Raw genomic sequence first — 23,329 nt, forward strand, 5'->3', positions numbered from 1 at the left:
ACTGAAATTCAGTAACACATATGGGGTCATCTTCCATGCTGTCATTTCAGTATTGCTCAATGGCTCATTCATTTGGGCTGCAGGTTTCTTTGACCACTGAGAATCCCAGCTTTTGAAAACATTTTGACTGATTTTGAGTTTTCTGTAGTTTTCTTACACTTCTCCAGAGAAAGGAATTCCCTTAATACAGAGAGTGGTGAATCTCTTAAAATCAGACGTAGCCATCTTTATAAGTATGTTCTCCAAGTCACTCCAGTTGATTTGTAGCAATATGTACTTAGCCTTCCAGTTTGGTCATTTGTGAGGGCTAAGTATTGCTAATTTGTTTTCTGTGGAGGATATCAATAACTGCATATTATCTGTCTTCCAATGTACTGCTTCTAATAAAGTCTTAATTTAATTAACTTGGCTTGTGTGGTCTGGGAGACTGACCTTGCTGCAGCTTTGGCTGTCTGGGATCCCATTTGGGAGTCTAAGGTTTGCAAAAAAAGATTTTTTTCTTCTCTTCCCTCTTCCACTAATTGTTTTCAAACCTGCCCAATTCAGAGGTGGTGTAAATGACATGCGGGAAGGTGGGTGTACACTGCAGGCTTGGGGGAGAGGACTGTAGCCTGAAGAGTAGCCAACAGGAGGATATAAGATAGTGTGTGCATTTACACCCATTTCAGGAACATACACTATTATTTCTGGCACCGTTGAATTGACCCCGTGTATCTTGACAAAGCTTTGCTTTGTGACTTGCTGCCAAATGTTATTGCCCTTTCTTGGAAAACTCTGAGAAATGTTTGAAAAGGTCAGTTCTGTTACCAAGCTCTGCAGATGGTCTGGTGAGCCATCATTTAATAGCACTCCCTCCTCCTTAGAGCTCCCCACACCTCTCTTGTTTATCCTGGTTTTTAAATTCAAGGTGATGAATGTAATTACACCACATTATGGGTGCACTTTCCAAATTTAGTGAAATTTCAACAAATCTGTCATTGGCTAACTATGAAAGTGATGGTGGGAAAATCCTAACTGATTTTCTTGTGCACTTGGTGTTTCTTTGTTTCTTAGGGAAGTATGATGTTTTGCATCTGCAATGCTTCTTTGTTCTGCTGTCTGCTAATGAAAATAACCCTGAACTGAGAAGTGTTGGTGTTAATCTTGTTTTATAAATTTTCAATCACAACAGATTTGTTTAAGCCTTTTTTTTTAATTGCTTCCATGTTTAATTTTAGACATTAAATGCATTTTAATCAACTGGCCATTTTTATTTTTAAAAAATTATTGTTGTAAGGTCAGTGTATAGTAGGTTGGGTTTCATCTTTCAAACCTGGAGGGCTAAACTTGATGGTCTTCAGGCTTCGGCCTCTGTTTCTGCAAACACACATGCATAACTGTTTATACTCATGGGTAGTCCCCTTGAAATAATTTCTAGTGTGAAAAGTTGAGCAAGTACAGACGTGTTAGCGGGATTAGGTCCTTAGCTCTTATCCTTGAACAAAAATGTTTTCGGTAGGTGGACGTAGTCAAAAGCAGAGAGATATTTTTGGTCACCTGCTGATAGCTTGAAGTTTCAATGACGTATTGCATATAACCTAGTGTTTTTAAACACTGAAGACTACTAATCTTGCTAATTATGGATTTCAACTGACGGATCAGGAAGTTGGGCAGTTTGTTTCTCTTCTGTTTTTCCTGTAAACATGAATGGATGAAATGTTCTGTAGAATTAACTCAGAAGTGAATTTGAAGTTCTATAATTAGAAATAATGACAGGTATCAGAGTAGAGGCAGTGTTAGTCTGTATTCGCAAAAAGAAAAGGAGTACTTGTGGCACTTTAGAGATTAACAAATTTATTTGAGCATAAGCTTTCGTGAGCTACAGCTCACTTCATCGGATGCATTCAGTGACTGCAGGAATCTTGATTCAATGACTGAATTATGCTTATGCTCAAATAAATTTGTTAGTCTCTAAGGTGCCACAAGTACTCCTATTCTTTTTAGAAATAATGTGTTTCACTATTGATCTTTTTCTTTGAAACTTCGTAGGAGGGGTGATACCATATTTTTTTTTAAGTTCATTTTGCATTGCATCAAGTTTAGAACAAGACTTTTCCATCTCTTTCTGTGTGACTAAGAAGATAAAAGTTCTTGTCATGTCAGTCATCTCTTGCAAATGATATGTTGCATTTTGGTACTTTGGGGGGTTTATAGTAAATGGACTTCTAACAGAACAAGACCGCTTTAAGATGGACATGAGAGGTTTCATTTCTCTTTTAAAAACAGACAGAACTTTGGTTTGATTTAGAGTTCTGCTTTTGCTAAAGAAAAAGGTATTTTTGTTGTTGGGGGTACTTTACAACAGTGCAGTGAATAAGATTTTGATCTTCGGGTCTATCATATTTACATTCCAGACTGCCTGGCTCCAGATAGAAAGTAGAAATGGTAACTTCCTACCTAGAAATCTAGTTACTTTGAACATGGGTTTTCTTGTTGTAAAATAAGTATCTATTGTTGTTGGGTTATCTAAGGGGTTCTCAGGACAAATTTTTTGATATCCTCGGGGTATAGCCACGCTTTTTCCTAAAATACTTAATTAGTTTTAGGAAAAACAAATAAATATGTGCATATACATGTCCAAGTTATTGTAATTTATTTATTACTAGCTAGTAAGTCTGTTTGTGAAAAGTGATATTAACAACGTACAAGTATCACTTTTCACAGGAAACTTACTCAGCCCTGCCAAGCCTGGAGACAATTAAGCCCTGGATGGGAGGGTCGGGGAGGCAATGGGGGTGCGTGGATGGGGGACCAGTGGGGGCAACGGGGGCCTGGAGCCTGAAGCCACACGACCAAAGCCTGCTGCCCCGCCACCCCGGGGCTGAAGCCCAAACCCTGAACCCTCCCTGCCCCGAGGAAGGTGGGGAACTCACCAGCTGTCTGCTCCTCCAGCGTTGTGCCCCAGGTGTTGCAAGAAGGAGGCAGGGACCAACTCCTGCTAGCAGCCCCAGCAATCAATGCCAGAGTGGTGCATGCAGGAGCACCAGCGAGGGGGAAGGGCCGCTACTTTTCCCCCCTTCCATCACAGCCCAGGAGGCTGTGGCCACAAGAAAAGCCCCTGATGGTCGCATACACCACAGTGGCTGCACTTGAGAAATGCCTAGTATTTGTGGTAGAAAGAATCCTTGTTCCTGCAACTGTATTAGATAATCAAGATTCCAATATATTTTCAGTACTCAAAAGCCTCACCCTTTATCATTTATCTAGAGTTGGAGAGACAATACTGTTGGAATCTGGACTGATATACAGTGTACAGATTGCAAGATTACTGTTTCCAAATACTCCTTTTCCAAAAATAGACTAGTTGCTTGATTCCTTTAAGAACCAAACCAAAAACACTTCTAATGTTATGTTATAATAAACCTGTGTTAGTGACTGTCTTTTTCAGAGTCTGGTATTCATCAGTGTTAATTTTTAAAGGCACACATTTTATTTTCCTACTGACTTTTAATATTGGGGAAGGGAATTTGTTAATTTTATTTTTAAAAATATGGAGTATTGGAAAGAATACTGGCATCTGTAAAGTGGTGTGGAGATGGAGATAATTTAAAAGGTCATTTGTCCATTTGAGTTTACAACTACTATACCTTATGTGCCTTAGATTAGATCATTGTGTCTCATACAAGCTTATGTTCAAATAAATTTGTTAGTCTCTAAGGTGCCACAAGTACTCCTTTTCTTTATACCAACCTATGATTTCTCCTGCAGGAGACATAGTACTAACGACATGTACAAATTGAGGACCCTTCTTTCTGAGTTAGTATATGATTATAGATCCAGGGCTCTCTTTACCTCCATTCTTCCCCCATTCATCCAAGGAAGTGCATTTTTAATGTGGACACTTTCCAAGGGGACCTATGAGTAATTGCTGTAGTGGATCTCAGACAACTTACTGCATTGCTTTCTAAGTCCAGCGGAAGCCACTGGTTTGAGCTGCCCTGCCAACAGTTGTGTTGCTGTAACAACTCTCATCTTCAGGAGTTTAGCTGTTTTTACTTACTTGTCCTCAGCTCACTGTTTAGAAGAGCTTTTGGATACCTTCAGGCTTGTATGTGACATACTTCTGTTTCCCTCCCTCCCCCCCCCCCAGCATTTATAGGTTAATTTCTTCAGCGTGTGTCCTCAGAGGGTGAGTGCTGCTGGTGTTAGTGGCAAGGGCTGAAGAAACCTGCCATTCTATACAAGCTTTCCACCAAAGAACTGGGGAGAGTAAGTAATTTTTTTTGTTTTACTTTCTGCACTCATATTGTCTCAGCTTTCAGGCATTCAGGAGTATGTTTCTTCCTCATTGAGAGGGAAGTGAGTGGTGACTGACCCAGGATACAGTCTTTTTATACACAATATGCATGTACTTTCTGTGTAATGCTTTTGAGTGAAGACAGATGAAAGTGACAAAACTCACACAGATGAGACAGCCCTTTCAAAGCCCGAGTAAAACCAGCTGTGGGTATACGGGCTTGTCTACACTCACAGATTGTGACATTTTAACTATACTGGTATGGTTAAAGCATTACAAGCTCCTAGTGTGATATAAGAGTTCTTATAAGAGATATAATATACCAGTACAGTTTATTCCCCTTCTCATGCAGGAATATCTATACTGGTGAAAAGGCATCTTTATACCGATATAATAGCATCCACGCTAGGGGATGGACTGGGTTAACTATTGTGGTTTTAAAAAAAAAATTACATCCCTAACTGACATAGATATCCTTGTACAAAATTTATCCGTAGACTTAGCTTACGTTCCCAGTCAGATTGTGGTTTCTATCTTTGGCCTTGTCTGAACTGGGAAGATGAGTGACTGTTTAAAACCTATTGGTTAACAGAAGTTAGTTAACATTTTAAAACACTACTTAGCACCTACTAAGAAAGAGAGACTGTGATGTTTAAAAATGGTTTAGTTGGTCAGGATTGGGTAGATCTTAGTACTGACCACAATCAGCTAACATTTTTTAACACTGTCTAGGTCTATATAGAAGCTAAGTGGCAGTTAAAAATTACATATTTACATCACCACTCATTTTCCCAATCTAGAAGTGCTTTCTCTGCTTTAAGTCCCTCCCAAACACATGAAGGGCTTGTGCAATAGTTATGCCACTGTAGCACTGTAGTCTGTACACTTCCTACGTTGACAGAAGGGCTTTTTCTGTCACTGTAATTAATCCACCTCTCTGAGCAACAGAAACTAGATCAACAGAAGAATTCTTTCATCAACCTAGCTACGTCTACACTGGGGGTTAGGTTGATCTAACTACAGTGTTGGGAGCAAAATTTTTCATAGCCCAGAGTGACATAGTTAGGTGGATCCAGTTTTGAAGTGTGGACCATGCCATAAATCTTCGCAGGAGAGCTTGTGCCTGGGCTACTGATCAACACCTCTGGCCAGATTCAATGTCACTCAGTCTCCTGGTGCTTTGTGCCAGACCTGACAGCACAGAGAATGGTGCCTGCTCACCTCCTTTGTGCGCCCCTGGTTTTGGAGCTACTGAGGCAGCGTTAGCCTGTGATGCGAATCAGGGCCGTTTCTCTCCAGCCAGTTGACAGCTATCTCATAACAAAAGTCAGGAAGACTATTTGTACATACTCATCCCAAGTCTTTTCATAGGTTTAAGTGTGAGGCAAAGTCTAAACCAATTCACTTTCATGTGCAATATCATACTAAATGCTTTGAAGACCTCTGGAAGAACTATAAATAGTTTTCTGGACTGTAACATCATAATACTGTGCATCTTGAGCATTTATGGTACCTACAATTATACAAACAAAAATATAATACACAGAAAACAAAAACACGGGTCTGAATTGTATTGACACACTTCTACTGTTGTTCACTGTTCAGGTACCTGAAACTCCATTTTTTCCTTAAGAAAAGTAAACAAAAAAACCCTCCTTAAAATGTCATTAAATATTAATGTATGCAGTGTTGTTGTAGCTGTGTTGGTCCCAGGATATTAGAGAGACAAGATGGGTGAGGTAATATCTTTTATTGGACCAACATGTGTTGGTAAGAGAGACAACCTTTCAAGCTTACACAGAGCTCTTCTTAAAGACTTAGGAAACATCCATTTGCACACTTACATATTATGTAACTTTACACATGTATGTTACTTATGTGAATAAGTATTCACAGGATCATTGGCTGAGTGTTCATTTGTAGTGACTTCTGCCATATCTATGTTCTGGTCATTAACTGGGTGTGTGGGTATCAACTTAGTGGTCCATTTTCTTAACAAAAGTTGCTTTGTACTAGATGGAAATAAGAATTGTCCTCTTTTAAAATGGTGTATTTCAGCTATAAACAAAATGTAGTTTTCTCTTTTTCTGTTGTGTTTTTGTTGCAGTCTTAGCTCTGGTCTACACTACGAACTTACGTCGATACAACTGTGTCGCTCAGGGACGTGAATTTTTCCCACCCCTGAGTGACATGGTTTTATCAACCTAACTGCCTGTGTAGACCTATGCTGATGGGAGAAGCTTTCCTGTTGGTGTAGTTAACATCTAAGCACTATAGTAGTGCAGCTGCACCGTAAGTGTAGACAAGCCCTAATTGTAGCTGGAATCTTATTTTTCATTTTAATCCAGTTATACTCTAATGTAACCATATTTAGTGGAAGATTTTTCAAATATCCTTGATTAGCTTTATATTTATCATCAGTTTGGTTGCACATATAACTATTTGTATTAAATTAATTTCATGCTATTTCAGTAATTTGCTTTAATTAAAAAATGCACTCATGAAATAATTGAAAGAGGGAGAGGCAAAGAGTAGCGGGACTACTTTTTTGCACTGTAATATAAAATACTTGCAATAAGTTAAAAGTCCTACACTAAAATTCTTTGTCTGTATCATAATTACATTGTGTAATGGACAAGTTTAAATATTCTAGGGCTATAACAGGGTTGTCTTGGTCCTTGTAGGGGCAGGGCCAGCCAACTTTGTTCCAAATGAAGCCTCTTTTATGAGGGGTAGTTCCTGGAAGGATCACCAGAGGTGTTGGGATTTTTGGAGGGGGGGGGTGGGGAGTAGGACAGGTGACTGAATCATGTGACTACCTGCTGAGATTATATAAAAGAACGGTGTTAGCTCAGAGTGGAAAGCAGAGTGAAAAAATAAGGTTCACAGCCTGGTGCTTTGTAAGGGTTTCAGGACCAAGCCCAAGCTATGGACCTGCAATCCTTACTCTGGAAAAACTCCTTGAAACCCATAAGCACTAACCATGGCTCTGCATATTTTTGTAAGGGTTGCAGGGGCTCTTGCAAGCTTAGGTCTTTTTCTTGTCTTCCAGTGCCATGGTGAGCTCCTAAACTGTCCAAGTCACTATATTCATGGGATAGGAACTAACCCTATTCAGTTCCTTATGTTTTGAATGGCTTCAAGGAAACAAGCTAATAGCTCAGGACAGTGAAGACCGTTAAGCCAGTTTACCTTCCTCTTAGCTCTTTAAAGGGTAAAGGTCACTGAGGCAGAGGGAGATCAAAAATTTCAAGGCATTATCTGCCTTAACTCTGAGTTCTTTGAGTGTATGTCAGTATGGATCCCACTGTAGGTGTGCTTGTCCCTAATGTGTGTGAGATCAGAGTCTAATGAATAGCAATAACCGATGAGCTGTGCATGCTCCCATATGAGGGCCCAAAGAATATGGCAGCTGCGCTACCCCTGTAGCAGGATGGTGAGACTCTCCTGTAGAGTCCCCCTTGTATACTTACCCTGTACAGGGTGCCTTAACAGGCAAACTATAAACCTATGGCTTCAAGGTCTGCAATGGGCTAATTTAATTACAAGATGGACTCAGCCTCTTCTGTTTGGGAGAGAGTCATTTTGACAGGGTTCTGGGCAGGAACTCCTGAGCCAGCCCTCTCTCACGCCAGCTCCAATTAAGGGAGGTAGATTGGAGCTGGCTAGAGAAACCTGCACCATTGGCAAATGGGAAACAGCTGCCAGCCTAATTAGCCTGGGGCTACATACAGGCCCAGGGGAAGAAAGGAATAGGGTGGGAGCCAGAGAGTGGAAGGAGAGTGGTAACTCTTCCCTCCTGGGTGCAGAAGCTGAGAAGTCCTTAAGGCTGAAAACCCAAGCTGTAGGTGGTGGGAGTGCATGCTGTAAATAAACCACACTGGTGATTGGTAAGCTCCAGGGTCTGCGTGATTTGTGAACGCAGCAGAAGCAGGAGCAAGGGGGTCTTGCTACACTCTGCTACAGTCATATACTGGATAAATGCTCAATGTGACAGTTGTTTTCTTCAAGTCAGAGGATGAGTGGCTGAAGGTGTACTTGCTGGAACAGTCTATGGAGATCTCTTTGTACGAGGAGGAGACAGGTACCAGAAATCATCAAGTACAATCCAGCTTCCTTGAACGCCCCCTAGCAGACAGACATCACCTAAAACCAATGTGGAGAAGACAGCACCAAGAAAATACCAGTTTCCAATGTTGACACTGCCAGCACTGAAGCTGACATCATCAGCAACGGAGCCAACACTGACGCCTCTGGTACCAAGGCTTGGCACTGAGAGTCCTCCCTGATCAAAAGTGAAGTGACTTCAGATGGAGCTCAGTATCTTCCCACAAGGAAAGAATACATCAGGCCTCTTGAGGAGATAATCACTAAGCCCCAGACATCATAGAGAGCTAATAATAAGGGACTGCCTATCTCCCTGACAGAGAGAGAGAGATTCTCTGGCACTGATGAAACAACCTTCTATATTGTTGCCTTCAGCGGAATCACTGAGGCTACTGAACATGCCCCTGGAAGAATTGGAAATGACCTCCAGTACCAAGGGACTTACCAGTACTGATGCAGATGCCAGTGCCCAGAGGTTTGTATACGTTGGCCCCTCCCCTCAAGGTGATGTACTTCTCTCTGTCACTGAGGCACACATTCCCATCTTCTTCGAGCAGAGAACCCCCTCCGCTGAGGTCTGTGGGCAAGATAATAGAAAAACCAGGTGATATACAGAGCTCAGCTGCTCTCACTTCATCAGGAATGGCACTGGTCTGTCCAATATCAGACAGGCCAGTCATATCCCTATGGCATGTTACAGTGGGCTTGCCAGGGTCTGTATACAAATGCTTCTAAGAGCTGATCTCCATCCCAGTCTAGGAAGAGAAAGATCACAGTCCCCTGTGGCATCCCTGGCCAAACCACCCTCACCAGTTATGGAGGAGTACTAAGGGGAGCCAGAGGCCAGAGCAGCAACAACATTGTACCTTACCACCTAAGAACCTTTCAGTTTGCCACTAACAAAGTGGTGTCCTTGACGTGGGTACTAACATCAAGTGACTTAGTCATTTCAAAAACTACTTATGAGAATTGCAGAGACTCTAGAAATACACATTAGTCATACAAAAAAAATCTCATAAATTGTTCACTGTATTGACAACTTCGGGCCTGGCCTGGATCACCCTCCCAATAAACAGAGGACTGCTTGATCCCACTAAAGCCCTGTGGCAAACACCTGCCACGGTACCACTCACCACAAAAAAAAGTGGACAAACATTATCGAGATTCTCAAAAAGGGTTTGAGTACTTTTGTGCCCATCCCAATCCAGCCTCCTTGATCATCTCAGCCAGGCGGGCAAATGCACATACAACTGAAACATCCCAAATGACAAGGACCCATAGCAGCTCGACCTATTTTGTGGGTTATCCTGTTCCTTTGCCTCCCTTCAATTATGGGTGGCAAACTACCAGGCTCTTCTGGCTGTATATAATTTTTTGACCTGGCCACAGGGTGCACCACTCACCTCTGGTCTTATGCCTCCTCCTGGTCACTCTGGGAATTAGCTCTTGAGGTCAATGCCCAGTTCACAGTTTGCATGCCATGATTCTGTGTCTCCCTCTGGTCTGCAGCCCCTCTCTGAGCCCCAGGAACTTCAGTGTCCTCTTTGTGACTCAGCCTTTCGGCTAGGTAATTCAGTGTTTCCCCCTTCTGATAACAAAGTCCCTTCACCTTGGCAGTCTTCCTTTTCACTGCCCCATGGCGCCACTCCCTCAGTGGCCGTCAGGGGAACCTGGACTGACCCTCTATCCAGGTTCCAGTCCAGGGACCCTCACCTCAGCAGTTTTGGGTTCCTCTACCAGCCTTCAGTGCTCCTTCCCTGGACTGCTTTCTGCCACATGTGGTTCCCATTCTGCTTGTACCAGCTCCAAATCCTCTTCCCAGGGAGAGTCTGCTGCCTGCCTTCCTGTAGCCTTTCCTAGCAGTCCTTGTCTATTGCCAGCTACCTGGCTTTATACAGGCCCCACCTGTTCCTGCACAGCTGCTCTCAGTTAGTTCCATGCTCCCTGGCTGCTCCTTCAGCTGCAGCCTATGGAGTTAATCGACCTGCCTGGCCAGCTTAAACCCTTCCAGTGCTGTGCAGGGTTGCCACCCTGTCACAGATGTGGAACTGAGTGACATCTTTTCTATCAAAGCTTCTGTCTGAGAACATGCTAGAGCTCAAAGAAATAATGAAAGAGGGCCAGTTAGTGATCAAGATGGCCCTAAAGGCATCAGTGGATGCTTTAGATTCCACGGCCAGATCTATGGCCATGATGCACAATGTGTCATGGCTTCAAGTATTGGGCATTCCCAGGGAAGTGAAGGCCGCAATCGAAGACCTGCCCCTTTAAGGCATGGAACTCTCCACTAAACAGACAGGCAATGCCCTACACTCTTTAAAGCACAGTGAAGCCACTTTGTGTTCCCTGGGAAATCTGTGTCCCGGCTTTGTACTACAAGCTATACCATCAACAACCTCTGACGAGACAGGAGGAATCCGTTTTAGCACACCAGACAAGCTGATTATCAGGTTTGGAAGAAACCCAGTTACAACAGAGGTTGCCTCTCTTCCTCCTCCTTGATGATGCACCCTGCTCGCGCAGGTCACCAGCAAATTTGATGGGCTCGTCAGGAGTCACAACAGAGCTGTTCAGAGAGCACGACCTTTGGAAGCTACCTCGCACCATTCCACTGGGTGTGGTCTGCCACGCTATTGGATGCTAGCGATCATCACCCTGGCTATCCCATCCAGTTTCACTCCTTACCCCCTGCCCACCCTCTTTCCTCATCCCTCTTCAGGGACCTTTCTCTTGACAAAGGTGTCCTTGTTGCTGCTTTTAGGAGCCATAGAGGAGGTGCTGCCAGAATTCAGGGGCAGAGGCTTTCCTACTCTGGGTATTGCCATGTTCTGAAGAAAAAAGGTTTTTTTTGGACATTTCGGGACCCCTGCTGTATTACCTTAACAGACCTGAGCTTTTTAGGCTGTCTCCCGTAAGTTCCCTGTAAACACAGCCTATTTAGCACCATGCAGGAGCTCAAGGAACCCGGCCGGGGGGAGGGGTGCCCCTCCCCTAGCCCCCAACCTGCTGCGGCCGGATGGGGTAGCCCAGACCTGCCACGGCCAGGGCTCCCCTACTCTGGGCCAAACCCGGCTGAGGCAGCCTGGCCCTGGCCCTGGCCTGAACCTGGGCGGCCCGGCCTGCCCCCAGCTGCAGCCAGGGTGGTGCGACCCAGCCATGGCCGGACCTGCCAGAAGTTGGTCCAATGAAAGATATTACCTCACCCACTTTGTCCAGCTAAAATTGATTATTCTGTGTTATGTAAAAATGCAAATTCCATCTTCATCTTAAAGACCTTCTAGTGAAATTATCTGCTTCATGATGGAGGCAGTGTGGTTTAATGGATAGGGCACTGCACTAGAAGTCAGGAGACCTGGGGTCTATTCCCAGTTGTGTTACCTTGGGCAAGTCATTTCACCTCTGTTCCTCATTCCCATTGTGTGTTTAGGTTTCAGAGTAACAGCCGTGTTAGTCTGTATTCGCAAAAAGAAAAGGAGTACTTGTGGCACCTTAGAGACTAACCAATTTATTTGAGCATAAGCTTTCGTGAGCTACAGCTCACTTCATCGGATGCATACTCTGGAAAGTGTAGAAGATCTTTTTACATACACACAAAGCATGAAAAAATACCTCCTCCCACCCCACCCTCCTGCTGGTAATAGTTTATCTAAAGTGATCACTCTCCTTACAATGTGTATGATGATCAAGTTGGGCCATTTCCAGCACAAATCCAGGTTTTCTCACCCCTCCACCCCCCACACAAACCCGCTCTCCTGCTGGTAACAGCTTATCAGAGTTGTCACTTCGGATGGGCTATCACCAGCAGGAGAGTGAATTTGTGTGGGGGGGTGGAGGGTGAGAAAACCTGGATTTGTGCTGGAAATGGCCCACCTGATGATCACTTTAGATAAGCTATTACCAGCAGGACAGTGGGGTGGGAGGAGGTATTGTTTCATATTCTCTGTGTATATATAAAGTCTGCTGCAGTTTCCACGATATGCATCTGATGAAGTGAGCTGTAGCTCACAAAAGCTTATGCTCTAATAAATTGGTTAGTCTCTAAGGTGCCACAAGTACTCCTTTTCTTTTTGTGAATACAGACTAACACGGCTGTTACTCTGAAGCTTATCTAAAGTGACCACTCACCTTACAATGTGTATGATAATCAAGGTGGACCATTTCCAGCACAAATCCAAGGTTTAACAAGAACGTCTGGGGGGGGGGTAGGAAAAAAACAAGGGGAAATAGGTTACCTTGCATAATGACTTAGCCACTCCCAGTCTCTATTCAAGCCTAAGTTAATTGTATCCCATTTGCAAATGAATTCCAATTCAACAGTCTCTCGCTGGAGTCTGGTTTTGAAGTTTTTTTGTTGTAATATCGCAACTTTCATGTCTGTAATCACGTGACCAGAGAGATTGAAGTGTTCTCCGACTGGTTTATGAATGTTATAATTCTTGACATCTGATTTGTGTCCATTTATTCTTTTACGTAGAGACTGTCCAGTTTGAGCAATGTACATGGCAGGGGGGCATTGCTGGCACATGATGGCATATATCACATTGGTGGATGTGCAGGTGAACGAGCCTCTGATAGTGTGGCTGATGTTATTAGGCCCTATGATGGTGTCCCCTGAATAGATATGTGGGCACAGTTGGCAACGGGCTTTGTTGCAAGGATAGGTTCCTGGGTTAGTGGTTCTGTTGTGTGGTGTGTGGTTGCTGGTGTATTTGCTTCAGGTTGGGGGGCTGTCTGCAGGCAAGGACTGGCCTGTCTCCCAAGATTTGTGAGAGTGCTGGGTCATCCTTCAGGATAGGTTGTAGATCCTTAATAATGCGTTGGAGGGGTTTTAGTTGGGGGCTGAAGGTGACGGCTAGTGGCGTTCTGTTATTTTCTTTGTTAGGCCTGTCCTGTAGTAGGTGACTTCTGGGAACTCTTCTGGCTCTATCAATCTGTTTCTTCACTTCCGCAGGTGGGTCTTGTAGTTGTAAGAATGCTTGATAGAGATCTTGTAGGTGTTTGTCTCTGTCTGAGGGGTTGGAGGAAATGCGGTTGTATCGCAGAGCTTGGCTGTAGACGATGGATCGTGTGGTGTGGTCAGGGTGAAAGCTGGAGGCATGTAGGTAGGAATAGCGGTCAGCAGGTTTTTGGTATAGGGTGGTGTTTATGTGACCATCGTTTATCAGCACTGTAGTAGATCCAGGAAGTGGATCTCTTGTGTGGACTGGACCAGGCTGAGGTTGATGGTGGGATGGAAAACTTCAAATCCAGACTCCAGGGAGAAACTGTTAAATTGGAATTCATTTGCAAATTGGATACAATTAACTTAGACTTGAATAGAGACTGGGAGTGGCTAAGTCATTATGGAAGGTAACCCATTTCCCCTTGTTTTTTCCTCCCCTCCCCCCGACGTTCTTGTTAAACCCTGGATTTGTGCTGGAAATGGCCCACCTTGATTATCATACACATTGTAAGGTGAGTGGTCACTCCAGATAAGCTGTTACGAGCAGGAGAGTGGGTTTGGGGGTGTGTGTGTGGGGTGTGTGTGTGAGAAAACCTGGATTTGTGCTGGAAATGGCCCAACTTGATTATCATACACATTGTAAGGAGAGTGATCACTTTAGATAAGCTATTACCAGCAGGAGAGTGGGGTGGGAGGAGGTATTTTTTCATGCTTTGTGTGTATATAAAAAGATCTTCTACACTTTCCACAGTATGCATCCGATGAAGTGAGTTGTAGCTCACGAAAGCTTATGCTCAAATAAATTGGTTAGTCTCTAAGGTGCCACAAGTACTCCTTTTCTTATTGTGTGTTTAGTTAGTAAGCTTTTCGCAGGGCTGTCAGTGCATACAGTGCTTAGCAAAACGGAGCCCCACCTTGGTTGTGGCTTCTGCAGTACAAATAGTAATGCTAAAATGCATGTGTTACAGATTTTTTGTTTATAGGCTTTGGAGTGTTATCTTAATTTGTATGGCTGTTGTATATATTTCTCCATATCAAGCTTGTTTAAGGTTAGTCTCTACTGATAGAAATATTAAGGCATGACTGGCTTCCACAGTGAGTTCTGCTGATATTTTTCCTGATTATCGTGCTTTAGATATGTTTTAATCTCAGTGTTGTTGTTTGTATTCAGTTTATTACAGTTGACGTTTTTGCTTTATCTTTGTTAAGCTGAGTACACAGAACTTCAGAAAAACAGCCCTAAAACCGTGAATTGCTTTCGGCTTACACTGCATTTTTTTTCTCCACAGAGCGTTCATAAAAAGGTACTCGAATTTTTCTGATTTTGTGTCCAATGTAAGCATTAATATTTCTTGGAATGTAGCTGGTTTCTAACTGTAAATATTTTGTTAGTGAGTGGGGTATAATTTATTTTGCTAGGCAAGTTGCAGTCCAGTGTAACCAGGAGACCTTAAAAAGGATGTAAAGCTTTGCATAGTTTCCTATTTTTACAAAAAAGAAATTTAGAGCTTTACTTTATTGTGGGAGAAGCTTTTAAAAAGCTGTACAATTGCTTAGAGCAGCATTTTACTTGAAATCTTGCAAGATAAAGTACTCAACCATTTATAAATACTGTCTCATATACTAATATAATGGATACTTGGTAGGAAGTGAGAGTCAGAGCTTTGTTTTCCCATAAGGAAATTTCATTTCCTACACTATAAAATGTCAGAGTTACTGTTGTGAATAACCTTGTAGTTGTGCTATAATAGCACAATGGGATGATGAGTGTTTTCTATTTTTAGTTGAGTGTCAGGAAATTGGGAGGACAATCCTCTATTTTCTCTGCAACCAGTTAGCTGAATATCTTTATCTTGAGGGCCAGGAACTGAACATATTTCCTTGCAAGCATCAGGTAACTAGTGTCTCATCTTGAACTAGCATTAGAAGAGCAATGAACATACCTAATTTCCACATAGGAAACCCAGGAAAACTGTTCTGGGGAAATGCAAACCATTACCAGTTCTAGTGTTTATTCATCAACAGGAATCAGGACTGCAGTGCTTCAGTTTTACCAGACTTCCCCTGTTTAATTTTGTGTTTTTGTAAAACACTTCATTTTTTTTTCTCCTTTTCATTCTGTTTTTTTTGTAGAAGAATCAAATATTGTCCTACTAGTCCTAAGAGAGTGGGTCGCAGTATGCATCCGATGAAGTGAGCTGTAGCTCACAGAAGCTTATGCTCAAATAAATTGGTTAGTCTCTAAGGTGCCACAAGTACTCCTTTTCTTTTTGTGAATACAGACTAACACGGCTGTTACTCTGAAACCTGTCAGTATGCAGGGAGCTCCCTTGTGGGGACATTACTGTCCCTCCCATGTGTGGGCAGGGAATGGGTAGGCAGCAGCATAGCCTTGATTCTGCCCCACATGTGCCAGCTAGTGCTGCTGTTCTGGCACAGAGAGAAAGATAACTGATATTGGTTTAATCCAGTAGTAGATTGTTCCCCTCCCAAAATTAGAGGGGAAATCAGGGAAGGAATAGTGACATTTGGTATCTGAATCCTCTCCCATTCCTGCTCCTGTTACTTGCTATCGCTTGATCCAGGCAGATGTAAACTGAAAATCTAGTCTTTAGTGTTTTAAAGAGTCATACTTTACTTTCAAGAGTTTTAAACAGTTCTTCAATGATTGATTATTCTTGTTTGGCAGTTTTGTTTTGATGGTATAATTTCATTTCAGAACATTATAGTCTACATCAAATTAGTACTTTTTCTGTTAATAAGATGAGGTTAGGAAACTGTTCATAGAGATAGTGATTAATTGATCACTGAGTATTTTGGAATCTCCTCACTGGTAGCTGTCTTGGCTGAGAAAGAATTAGTTACCCAGTGTAGCAATGAGTGAGGTGTAGTTTTACAGTAGACTTCGTGCGTTCCAGTTCACTAACTGTTTGGCTCAGGGGTGGGCAAACTTTTTGGCCCGAGGGCCACATCAGGGTTGTGAAACTGTATGGAGGCCCCAGTAGGGAAGGCTGTGCCTCCCCAAACAGCCTGACCTCCATCCCCATCCACTTCCTGCACCCTGACTGCCCCATCAGAACCCCCAACCCATCCAGCCCCCTCCCCCCCGCTTCTTGTCTCCTGACCACCCCCCCCCGGGACCCCACCCCCTATCCAACCCCCCACCTGCTCCCAATCCCCTGATTGCTGCGACCCCTATCCAACCCCCCCTGTCCCCTGACTGCCCCCGGGACCCCCAGCCCCTTATCCAGCCCCACCGCTCCCTTACCATGCTGGCTGCCGCTCAGAGCAGCAGGAGTTCACAGCCCCGCCTCCTGGCCAGAGCCAGCCATGCCGCTGCGCTGCCCAGCAGGAGTGGTGGGCCAGAGCGCTGGTGGCACAGCGAGCTGAGGCTGCGGGGGAGGGGTTACAGCTGGGGAGGGGGCCCCGGGTAACCTCCCCGGTCCGGAGCTCAGGGGCCAGGCAGGACGGTCCTGCAGGCCGTAATTTCCCCACCTCTGGTTTAGCTTGATGATGTAAGGTTGATTTTCTTGTGATTGGTCTAATGACTAGAGTAGGATATTGGAAGTCAGGACTCTCGAGTTACCTACACTGATTCCTTTGTATGCCATTAGGGAAGTCAGGTTCTGAGATCTTGACACCTCTGAAGATGAGGTCACTAGTCTCTGACTCAGTTCCTCACCTGTAAAATGGGGCAATTCTTACCTATACCTTACATAAAAATGTGATGCCTTTGAGACTGAAGTCCTCTATCCACAAAACAAAATAAGTAGATCTAAAACTGCCCCATAATCCCCATCAATGTTCTTCATCCATGCCCTAGAGGGACCACTGCTGTGGCTAACAGGACAGTTCACTTTCCTTGTGTGTATACCTGTCCATTAGGAACTGAACTGAAACCATCAACTCATTTCATAAAGCCTACTGAAAACTGATGGTTGCTATCAGCTTGGGCTGTATTTGAACCAGTGCAGTGACACAGTTTAAAATGATCCTTGTGTTAAGGAATTAGTTGGTAGTACAATATGGAGGAGTTTGTATCTAGATCACTGGTACACATTCGTCTCCCATTACTAGTTAGCATAGGATCTCTGCTAAGGGCTCTGCTGTGTGAAATCTGTTTCTAGTGAACCTGCATCAGAACCTTCTTTGGCATACTAGGAAAAGGGGCTGAAATCTCACGGGCACATCTGTTGAGCGGTGGTTTCTGGCAGACCTGGTGGAGGTACATTAATGTTGTAGGGAAGCTTGTTCTGGAGTTGTCTGTTGCTGTTCCTTTTCCGTAGATAAGCAAAAGGCTTCCATTTCTGTCAACAGAAGTTTTTGATCAACATACACACAAGAAAAGAGTTCATTCTCCGAAATAAAGGCTCTGCTGTTGCATCAGATTCTCTATCTTTATTTGGTGCTGGCAGTTATTATTTGTGAATGGAAAATGTTATCTATAGAATCAACAGCAATTCTCTAGAGCTTGAGTTGCTTCCTATAAAAGCAGCACACAATAAACTGTGAAGGAAGGAAATCAAGCCCTAGGGAAACTCTCTCATAAGATGGCTATGCTACTGAAAGATGAGAGGCTCTTCAGCTGCATCTGCACTTGCAAACTTGGTAGCCATCATTCACCTATGGTGCAGTTTTGCAAGTGGTAATATCAGTGGAAGCTGTGGTGTTAGGGCAGTGTAAGATGTGGCTCAGCCATTTTTACTACCTGGTATATTATCCTTGCAAACATAGAGGAAATACCCATACCTCATGCAGGGGAAAAACTGAAAAGGGAATTTTAAAAACAAGGTAAAAGTCACTGTGGAGTAGTTGTTTAAGTTTTAGTTTACTTTCACTGAATGCAGCTTCTTTCTTTCTCAGGCTTAATGCAGAATGGAACTATTGTGGGAAATAAGTTTGTTTTCATTCAGTTAAACAGGATCTTTTAGAAATATTGAGTGTTGGATATTTAACATCAGTGTTTGTTTTAATGAAGAACATTTTTCTTTAGAAATAGATGCTGATGTTAATTGCTACAACACTAGCGCTTTCTGAAAGATGTTGTTTCTTAAGAGTGTGAAAATATTGACCTTTCCCTAATGGCTCTCTTCTACATTAAATCCAAAAAAGGTGGCATCTGAGTTCTTTAAGTGTAAACTACATGCCAAATACCACACCCTGCCAGATGACTTGCTTTTGTTTTTCACTGAGATGGTGGATATCTTTGTTGTTGCACAATGAATCATTCTTTCAAATAATTCACGTTTCATATCCTATATGTTATATCACTTGTTGATGTAGTATGGAGTGTGGTCAGAAGGAAGTGTGTTTTAATTACTGTTTTGATTTTACGACCTTTTTTTTAGATTTTTTGATTAAATGATTTTAGAACATTAAGTGCATCACTGCAGTGTTCCTATTTTTTGCCAGTGATTTCAATGGACGTCCGTCAATGTAAAACTAGAGTAACACAGTGGCAAATCAAGCCCATAGAGTATACCAACAGGTTTCAGAGTAGCAGCCGTGTTAGTCTGTATCCGCAAAAAGAAAAGGAGGACTTGTGGCACCTTAGAGACTAACAAATTTATTTGAGCATAAGCTTTAGTGAGCTACAGCTCACTTCATCGGATGCACTGATGAAGTGAGCTGTAGCTCACGAAACCTTATTCTCAAATAAATTTGTTAGTCTCTAAGGTGCCACAAGTCTTCCTTTTCTTTTTATAGAGTATACTGAACTCCTTAAAGAATAACCTAAGATTCATCTTAATACATCACTTGTATATTGTAATAAGGTTTAACCAAGTATTGCAATAAGTTTACTAGTCCAGTTGGGTGTCTAAAACTGCTACTTTGTACATTTAATTATGAATATTCAGTAGTCCAACTATAGATATTCAGTAGTCCATTTTTACCGTATTTCTGGGTGACATCGATATATTCTTTGTACAGTTTTAATACAGGTGTGTCTGGTTCTTATTGGACTACTGTGTCTTGATTAAAATTAACAAAATGTGAGAGGAGAATAAAATTGGTAATAGTTGGTGTAATGCTGGAGAAATTACTTTTTTTCTGTCTTTTTTTTTTTTTTTTTTTTTTAATTTTTAAAGCACTTCAGCTCTTACTGAGGTAGTGTGATGGGGTGTATAAATCCCACACAGGCCAACAAAAGGTGGGAGCCTGAGGATCCAATTAGCCTTGGAGGGCATATTGGGTTCAAGTCAGTGTCAGTCTCGGCTGAGGAGGGGCTGGGTGATTGCTCCATAAAGGAGTGAGTTAAGAGCAGTAGGGAGAGGAGATCCAGTGGTAAGGAGGACCTGTGTCCTCTCCTGAGGGGAAGGGTCCTGGGGAGGGGCAGAGTGGAAATCCTTTCCTGGGTGGAGAGGCTGAAGAAGGACCAGAAATAGGGGGAAGAGATGAACAAAGGTGTAAGGAGCCAGGTTTAGCTTCTGTGATGGGCCTCAAAGAGGGAGGTCAGGACTCGAGGAAAATAACTCTGCAGTTTGATGTTCTGACAATAGGACAGAGGACAAAGGGGAACTGGAAGAGAGACTGAAATCTTAAATCTGTTGGTGTGGGATGGAATTAATCATTGTTTTGTTTGACATCACTCGGTGGAGAGAGTGGAACTGAAGAAAGTTCCCAGGTGGGGCAGAAGACATTGTGGTTTGTTACCTGTGTTTGAATACTGGTAAAGTATATAATTTAGGACATTAAGGACCTTGATGTCCCAGAAGGTGTGGGACCTGGCCGTAGGGTCAAGTGCCCCACAACATGGGATGGATGACAGTGTCACTAGGGTGCGCTCTGGGATGTTGAGCTGCAATAAAGCAATGAGGAGACACTCCAGGACAGTGAGGTCCATCACCAGTGGTATGGGTGCACTTCATGTACAGTGGCTTAGTGCATAAAGTGGCAGTGAGAGATTGATGTGTGCTCTGGCTTTTGTGTGTAAATTCAGCAAAAGTTGGAAGCATAATTTAGGTTTGTTTTGTCTGTCTTACATATTTATATAGTCCTCATTACTGACGTACCTGAGCATCTCATGATCTTTAATGTATTTATCATCACAACACACACCTATGAGGTAGGGAAGTACTGTTATCCCAGTCTTAAAGATGGTAAACTGAGGCACGGTGGGCCAGATTTTTACAAGTATTAGATACCTAAAGATGTAGCTAGATGCCTAAGGGGGTTTCAAATGCATTCCCATTGAACTCAAGGGGAATTAGGTCCCTAGGTGCTTCTGAAAATCCTACTAGATACCTATCTGCATCTTTAGGCACCCAATACCTTTAAAAATATGATCCACTGAAACTATGTGATTTCCTAGAGGTCACACAGGAGGTCTGTGGCTGAGCAGGGAATTGACCCAAGGTTTCCCAAGTACTAGATTAAGACCCTTGCCATTGGCCCATACCTCCACTTTTCCAGGCTAGACTGTACTTTCAAAAAATGAGTGGAATGCTGCATGCTCCTAGAGCAGCTTGTATGGACCAGCTCATAGCAACATAATCCTTTGAGAGACACGCATCTGTCAGTTGATGTAACTGGGACAGATGCAAAGGAAATTTCATTTTGAAAAAGGTGGGAACGTAAGAATTGATACCCTGTATCATACCAATGGTCTATCTAATGTCCATCAGTGGCTGATATTAGCTGCTTCAGAGGAAGATGCAAGGAACATTTCTTCCTGATCTCCATTAGTTAGAGGATGACTTATATCCTGAAGCAAGAGGGTTTTTATACCTTTCTAAACTGATGGATATTTTTTAATCCTTATATTTGAACTCTGGATGATCTTGTTGTCTGTATAAACGTTCACTCCTTTTTTTGAATCCTGCTAAGATCTTCATCTCAATGTTAACGTGGCAATGAGTTCCTTAGTCTAACCATTCCTCGTGGGGAAAAAATCCCAGTTTCAATTTTAAATTTGTCACTTTTTCAGTCTCATTCTATGTTACCTTGTTGTTGTTTTATGGGAAAGAGTGCTTAGATGTTCTCCATCTACTGTCTCAGTAACCTTCATTACATAGTGCACTTTCATCATGTTCCCTCTTATTCTCTAAGGTAAACATTCTTCTCTCTCTCTCCTCTTATCAAAGTTTTTCCATGCCTCTAAAGCATTCTCATTGCCTATCTCCAAACTCCCCCAGTCTCTGCTATGTCTTTTTTGAGATGGGTCAGATGGATCTGTGACTTTTCTCAACCACCTAAACTTAGACCAAAAATGAGAATCCTTGATGCATATCTGAGATTCAAGCTAAATAAATAAATAAAGTGTGTGTGCACGCACACATACACACACTTTAATACCACTCTGTGGCCTTTCATTGCCACAAATAAAGCTGCTATTAGAAATTTGATTACAGCAGCATTCCTTCTGCTAAAAGTTATGGTGTATAACGGATCTCAAACTCAAATCGCCACAAGGGCCACATGAGGAATAGTACATTGGCTCGAGGGCTGCATCACTGACACCTTTTCATATAAAGGTATAAAAGCCACTACGCTGCCCCCATCCCCACTCCACCCCTTCCATGAGGCCCCGCTCCTGCGTGCCTCTTCCCACCCGTTCCCCACCCACATTCCAAATCTTTTCCGAAACCAACTCTGCCCCCTTCCTGCCCCTATTCCAACCCCTTCCCCAAATCTCTGCCTCCTCCCCTGAGCATGCTGCTCACTGCTCCTCCTCCCCCCCGTCCTGGAAAGCGCTAAGTGTCACCAAACAGCTGTTTGGCGGCGGAAAGCACCTGGAGGTAGGCAGAGGGGCAGGGACGCAGTGCACTGGAGGGGGAGGGGGAGCGGCGGGTGAGGGCAGCTTGGCAGCCACAGGAAATAACTTGGGTGGGGACAGGGAGTTTGGTGGGCCACAGCAAATATGAGGCCCATGGGCCATGTGTTTGAGACCACTGGTGTATAACTTAACCAGTTAGGTATCAGAGGGGTAGCTATGTTAGTCTGGATCTGTAAAAGCTGCAAAGAGTCCTGTGGCACCTTATAGACTAACAGATGTATTGGAGCATAAGCTTTCGTGGGTGAATACCCACTTGTCGGCATACCCACTCGGTTGGCATCCGACGAAGTGGGTATTCACCCACAAAAGCTTATGCTTCAATACGTCTGTTAGTTTATAAGGTGCCACAGGACTCTTTGCCACTTAACCAGTTAGTTAATTCATAATGTAGTTGCAGAACCCTTGGCTCCAACTCATTCTTGATTGACATATATCTTGAGAAGCATAAATAAATCCTCATTCAGAATTGCTACTGTTGCCTTTGAATCAGAAGAGTACATTTCACCAATCCTAGATTAGTGTTGTTGAGATACAGAACACATGCTTACAGCTCGAAACTTTCTTTTATCCTTCTTTTCAAGAAGAGCAGTACTTCATGATGAGATGTCACTGTTTACTTTAACATGCTGTTAAACCATGTATACGAAGGTCTATCAACTGTATGCCTCAGAGTAAATATACAATGTTGGTCTACCTAATATCTTACACAAAAAGATCCAGATGATGATTTGTAATTGAAGATTATCTATAGTAATGTGAATGAGAAAGCAGGATGAGCATGATTGGCATACTTATTGGAAGGGTGGTCCTGTGGGTGAAGCAGAGGAGTGGAAGTTCAGAGTTCAGGGTATATATTCCTGGCTCTACCACAAACTTCCTGTGTTACTTTGTACAAGTCATTAAACCTTTCTATGCTTCCTTTTCCTGATCCATAAAATAAGGATAACAGCACTGACCTCACATCGTTATTATGAGGCTTTATTATTGGCCAATTCATTCCTGATTTACTAGTGATACACTGGTATAACTGCATTGAAATCAGTAGAGTTGCATTCTGCCAAGCCAGAAGAAAGACAGGAGGCAATGGATGTGGATTATTTAGGCCACAACTTCATTCACTTAATTCACCAAACTTTATTCAGAAGTACCTGATGATAAATTATACAGTGCAAGTCATCATCATTTCCTCAGTCTTTTCCACACAATCCCCAACCTGGTCCCAAGCATC

General features: G+C 42.9%; 1 protein-coding gene across 5 annotated transcripts in view; it reads left to right on the plus strand.

The window, feature by feature from the left end:
* Positions 1–23,329, plus strand: part of APBB2 (amyloid beta precursor protein binding family B member 2) — a 318,929-nt gene that overhangs the window by 82,096 nt on the left and 213,504 nt on the right. For 4 of the 5 annotated variants that reach the window (XM_073342186.1, XM_073342194.1, XM_073342189.1 and 1 more), the window contains exon 2: positions 4,130–4,248. The exons of the other annotated variant lie outside the window; for it this stretch is intronic. The gene's annotated coding sequence lies outside the window, so the exon portion shown is untranslated. The remainder of the gene's footprint in view (positions 1–4,129; positions 4,249–23,329) is intronic. 5 annotated transcript variants of the gene reach the window in all.

The sequence above is a fragment of the Lepidochelys kempii genome, chromosome 4 (assembly GCF_965140265.1).
Source record: "Lepidochelys kempii isolate rLepKem1 chromosome 4, rLepKem1.hap2, whole genome shotgun sequence".
NCBI classification, from domain to species: domain Eukaryota; kingdom Metazoa; phylum Chordata; order Testudines; family Cheloniidae; genus Lepidochelys; species Lepidochelys kempii.